Here is a 6,000-nt window from a genome sequence, read left to right as displayed (position 1 = left end):
CAGACATGTTATCCAGTGCAACATTTTGGAACCTTAACTGTATGGATGCTTCCTGTTAATTTGAATGGGACCTTGGGGGATGGACTAAACATGAAAACAATGCTCCTTCTCTGAGAAGAAATATCAGACCTCATCCATATCATCTAACCCTCCTGTTGATAATAATAAGTGCCAGTTGCTAGAGAGTTTTAAAATAGAGCATGCTTTACTTTTATAATTTCCTTGTTTCAGTAGCCAGAAGCATAATTCAATTCTAACTTATGAAGGGCATACTAAACTTAACTTGTGGAATGCTCTTTCAGGGCTGAACTGTATTAAATAATGCAAGTAATAGCCAGATCATAGATCCAAAAGACACGATCATAACTACACAAAATATTCTGGAATGCATGTTTCAGAATCTGCAAGTTTGATCAAAATTTTACAGTATGATCCGTTCACATGATTTTATTAGGCATATGGATATGACACAAATTATAGAAAAATAAAATTAAAATTAGTTATTTACTCAATTTCTCATGTCTTTTTTTTATCAAGAAGTTATATATACTTTATCGGGACAATGACTTGCAATGGGAGCATGATATTTTAGAAAATAAAGCTTTTAAAGAAGATGCTTACATTCTCTATTGATTATCTGTTATGTTTGATACTTGTTTCCACTTTTTCTAGTGCAATTTAAATAAATAAATAAGTAAATAAGTAAATAAATAAATACACAACTGTATTAAGCTCCTTATTTCAACTAAGGAGATTTCTAACTTACAAAAGTAGAAAAGTGCATTATCTCCTTTGAAATACGTGTGAGTTTTGGGCACAACAGTTGTTAAGTAGACTTAATAAGAACAATGAAGTGTATATTTTTCCTTTATCATTACAGAAATTTCCATTTTTTGAGGGCCAAGTCCCAAACCTGACTCTCAAGTTGAAGTAAGGAAATAACATTAATGGCACCCTGTCAATCTCTGAACATTTTTAAACACAAAATTTACATGGAAGTCTTTTAAGTTCTGGACTTGAGGCTTGACCTGAATGGTGCTTTTCAGAAAGTTAGACCATATGCTATGCTACTCAGTTCATGTATGTATATGTGTATATGTAAATTTATATATGGTGTGTGTGTGTGTGTAGAAAAGATTGCCTAACAGGTTCCGAATTTAAGCAAAGGAACTTTTCCTGTTTTCTGAAGCTGTAACCCTGCTGTTGACACTTGAAGGGATTGACCTCTGATGTCTGGGGTACCAGAGGCTTCAAGCAACTGGGGTCAAGTTGTTTGTTGACGTGGACACCAACTTGAGTAACCATTGCTTCAAACACTTCCAGTCAGAATAAGGAAGCCAGGACTCAAGCAGACAAAACTTTAAAAGGCCGGGTCAGAAGAAGCTTTTTCCTGGCACCCTTGGCTCCCGTTTTCTGGACTCTCCAGTGAACACAGCGTGCGCACAGTCCTGCCATTCTCCCCACCGAACGAGCGGCTCTCTCGGGCCAACAGACAGGAAGTGGAAGCCGGGAGACCCGGCACTCCACCGGCTCCGCTCCTTCCCAGCGCCTGAGGGGGAAAAAGCGGCAGACGAGGAGGAGGAGGCTGGGCGCAGGCGCGTCTGGAGCGGAGACTTTGGTGACAGGTGCAGCCTCGCAGCATCTCCGCTCGCCGTCGAGGCGCGTGCGCAGCGGTGTCCCGGCCGAGGCTGCGCGCGGCCAGGAGGTTTGAGTGACGGCTGGGGGGCGGGGGAGGGGAGTCGGGGGCGCGCGCGGTCCTGGGCGCGCTCCCGCTCGGGAGCCGCGCGCTGAGGAGGGGGGCGGGAGCGGGGGCGGGGCGCGCGGGCCCCGCGGAGGAGCAGGCGCGCTGCGGCCCCGAGGGAGGGCACCGCGGAGCATCGCCTGCCCTAGAGCGCCCGTCTTAAGCTGGCAGGCGCGCTGCAGCTTCCCTCACGCCCAGCCTCCGAGGGCGACGACGCGCGCTCGCTCCACAGACACCGTCCCGCGGCAGAGGCGCTTTCCAACTCCCGCGCAGCAGCCGAAGGACGCGGTAAGCGGCGGGCGTCGGCAGGGGCACGGGGACGGAGGGCTCCGGGACACAGTTGTTCTCCGCCCGAGGTGAGGGAGCGCTCGCGCCCTCTGAGGCGGCCGGCGTGGGGGCTGTGGAGAGTTAGGGCTTGTCACCTTGCGGGGTCCCATGGTGGCGGAAGCAGATCAAGGGGGCGCCCACCGGTCCGGACGCGGGACCTTGCACTTGACTTGAGGCAAGGATGGGCGCCTGCAGCCGCCGCTTGCAACTCTCCGGCCCGCCGCGTTCCGGCTGAGGGTGCCTGAGGGGTGCGCTGGGGAAGGGACGGTCCCCGGCCGCGCGCACACGCGGGACCTTTTGGTGACCGCAGTAGTGGACAGAAGACAGCACGGTCGCTCATGGCCCGGGGAAGGCAGACGGGAGTGCGGGGAGAAGGGGACAAGCTGCGGGCTGGCGGGCCGGGGCCGCGCGGGGCAGTCGCCTGCTCCTAAGGAGCCGCTTGGCCGGAGATGGGCGCTGCGGGGTTGCAGGCGGAGAGCGCGGCGCTGAGCGCTCGAGGGTGCAGTGCGTCCGGGCAAAAGGACGCTCGGAGGTGTCTCCTGTCAGCACCTGACCTGTGCGCTCCCGGGCATTGGCTTTGAAGGCTTCTAAAGTTGGGTACCAAGAACGTGACGCTCCGCAGTACTTAGGGACAGGGGTCACTGCTTCACCTGTACTGAGATGCTGTACCAAGGCGCACAGCAGCTTTTGGAGTTCTGAAGGGCATGGAGGGACCGAGTGCTCTGAGTCTCAGAAACTCAAGAAAAGGTGGAAAACTCCTCTGTTGGGGGAGGAATAACCACAAGGGAGGAAAGGGGTGACTTTCTTAACCTCCATAGAGCCTCCACTGTTGTGACACAATGTCATGCTTTTATTTCATAAGGCTGTCCTCTTAAAAGATTCAAAGGAGAACACTAAGTTTTGGAGTTTTTTGTTTTTGTTTTTGTTTTGGTAATCTTAGGCTGTTAAGTTGTACAACTTTGTTTAAATTAATGTCAGGAATGTGTTGTGGTTTGGCTAGGTTCCAAATATGCCCTTGTTTCTATCTATAATGCCACATTCCCCCGAAACAAACCGATACCCACTTGAATGCAGGCTTCCTAACCCGTGAGCCTAGATTAAAAAAAGACATTTGTTAGAAAAAGTCTAGAAATTCTTCCTTACTCAGCATTCTAATAGCATTAAGGGTCAGGCATTGTCCCTAGGCTTTTTTAAAAAAAATTAATTGAAAAAAAAGACACTTAAGCAGGTGATAAGAAAGAACAGAACTTGTGTTAATCAAATTAACTGTGAGTCTGCAGTTTAATTTTTCCTGAAGAAACAGTTTCTTGTTAGCTTGAGGCCTTCCTATGGTCATGTCTGCTCAGCAACTCTTAACTCTCCTAGATGGTGAATAGATCAGCACTGTCTGATGTACCTGCCATTGGCAAGGTTAAGTGCAAATCTAGTGTTGTCTAATCTATCCATGTAGGAACATTTTTAAACTATAGGCAAACAGTGTCTTCCCATTTAGAACAACAGCTCATACAACTGGCCTTTTTCTACTGTAGATAATTGATCTCTTTGAGTCCAAACTTTACAGTTTTGTGTTTATACTCATACTTAGAACACCTGTTATAATAAACAAATTCAGTAAATGTATTTTAAGAGATTTTGTAAGATTTGATTTTGATAAGAGTTGTTTTATAGTTAAGATTGCTAGTTATTTAAATTGGGACATTTCAAGATACCCATGGGCAGTTCTGTTATGAGTTTAGTTATTTAAAAATTGCTGTAAAACTTACCATCAATTCTCAGATACCTTTTCAGAATAATTTATAGACCTGCATATCAAATAATGCAAGTTTACTGATTAATTAATTCTCAATTTCCAGAGCACACCTGAAAATTGCCAAGTGGGTACTATTGTTTGCTTATACAATGTATATTATTATGACAATATGTGAGTTGGTGCTTATTTTCATACAAATATTTTCTGAGTTACCCTACAGTATTAATAACCAGAACTTCAAAAAAGCTAAAAAAAAAAAAAAAGCTAAAATAAGCATTTTGCAAACCTTGTTCTGTCTTCAGAAGTTACTGGATATGCCATCTATCTATCTATCTATCTATCTATCTATCTATCTATCTATCTATCTATCTATCTATCTATCTATACATCTATATGTCTTTCTATTTATTTATGTGGTGTCTGGGTGTGTTTCTAAGTGTGAATCTATAGAGGATTGAACAGTACCATTTATTGAGGCATACTGAACTATTTTGCTTGTAGTTCCTGGCCTTTGCCTGCTGGGCTGAAGTACTAGAACGGAGACAGAGGTACCATTCTTCTTTATATGCTTTGTCTGGGTCCCCTTTCTGTTATCAGCTATCACTTTCTGCTGCTGTTAGGCTGGAAGTGGGTCCTGATGCTGTATTATCCATTGCATTTTTTTTGTCCTCTTGAAATGGTGTATCTATTGCCAAGTACAAAGCCCACAGATTCTGTGACAGATAATTTTTGTTCATGTGCTCTTTGCTGTACTATGGGACTCAATGAGACTCTCAGAAGAGTGATCTGTATATGAAAGATATTAATGTGTTTATATATAGAAAAGTTTTACAAGAGATCTTTATAAGAATATCTTCACTCTAGACAATTTGGCTGTTTATTTTTTTAATTAAATCAACACTTTTATTTTTATTTTTATATTTTTACTTTTTTAAAAATGTGGGCCTGGGTTATTTTTCTTTCATGTACTTCTTTCTACCATTAAAACTCATTAACTTGGTGTAGTGTTAATAGTTCCCTATCCTGGAAGCTAAATAAAAGTGTAATTTGAGAGTCCTGCTAACCATACTGGATGCTTGTTAAATTATTTAAATGTTACTTTGCATACCTGCCTAAGGAGGAGCTACATAATCAAATCAGTCTGAAAAAGAAAGTCTATTAGTCTTGAAAACAGTGGTAGTCATATGTTCTTATTGTGAAGCATTTCATGAACGTATATTCTTTCCTCCATCAAGTATTTAGTAATAGCATTACAATCTGTGCACTAAGATTAGACTACTGAAGTAGTCTAAGAGGGAAATCTACTAGTACATAATCAAGAACTATGGGAACATTTGTTTTAAGTTATGGGGAATTACAGTATCTTGACATTTAAATAACAGCTTAATACACTATAACATGTTTTGCACACCTGAGACAAAGTGGGAAACTAATATTAATAAGAAGAGTACTGTCATTTAAATGCTGTGGTAAAAGAGTGATCAGAGTATCTGAGTAAGGATTTGGGAATGGCTAGTTCTCGATTCAGGAAGACTTGAAAGGATTTCTGAAAGGGGACATGAAGTCTAGGGTAGCACAAATAAGATTCTGCATGTTTGTTTGACACCCTGAGGGGTGTGGTTCTCTCTCTATGCAGAATTGTTTTTAAAAGAGGTATGATGTGGTGAAAGGTCAACTTTGTAGCAGTCTAGAGTGATGGATCTCAGACATCTAAGACAGGAGCAGCTGTTAGGTATTGGGATGACCTTGATAAGAGGATCTAACTTGGTAAGTGTTACTTGAGAGAGAGTACCAGTTAGACTCTAGAAGAGTGGGTGGTGGATATGATGATAGAATATGGGGGAAGACTGGGATAAGAGTCTGATTTGAGAAGCAAAGGTGTCAGGTTCAGCTTGGGCCATACCTAGTCTGAAGTGCTGTAAGTCCATTATAGATGTGCACTCAGTGAATCATTAAACAAAGTTTGGAAAAGACAATTCTTGGTTAGATAGTAAATCTGTATTTTAATGGGTGGATGCATGAATAACACATGCAACATACTTGTAAACGTTGAAAGTTTGTGGACTTACCAGGAAAGGTACCAAGATTTAGGAGGAAAATATGCAGCAAGGGAGAACAAATTTGACAACTGGTTTGAAAAACAGGGAATAACAAAAATGAGGTGGAAAAGAAGAGGGTGGGG

At 43.1% G+C, this 6,000-nt stretch overlaps 1 protein-coding gene across 3 annotated transcripts in view; it reads left to right on the top strand.

Annotated features, from left to right (window-relative positions):
* The first annotated feature begins 1,961 nt into the window (after nucleotides 1-1,961).
* The window catches only part of Ugt8 (UDP glycosyltransferase 8), a 68,284-nt gene continuing 64,245 nt past the window's right edge, over nucleotides 1,962-6,000 (top strand). The window contains 1 exon segment of one of the 3 annotated variants that reach the window (NM_019276.3): nucleotides 1,962-2,029. The gene's annotated coding sequence lies outside the window, so the exon portion shown is untranslated. 3 annotated transcript variants of the gene reach the window in all.

Source organism: Rattus norvegicus, chromosome 2 (assembly GCF_036323735.1).
Source record: "Rattus norvegicus strain BN/NHsdMcwi chromosome 2, GRCr8, whole genome shotgun sequence".
Lineage (NCBI taxonomy): Eukaryota > Metazoa > Chordata > Mammalia > Rodentia > Muridae > Rattus > Rattus norvegicus.
The sequence above is the reverse complement of the archived record's forward strand: the minus strand, read 5'-3'. Positions and strand labels throughout refer to the sequence as shown.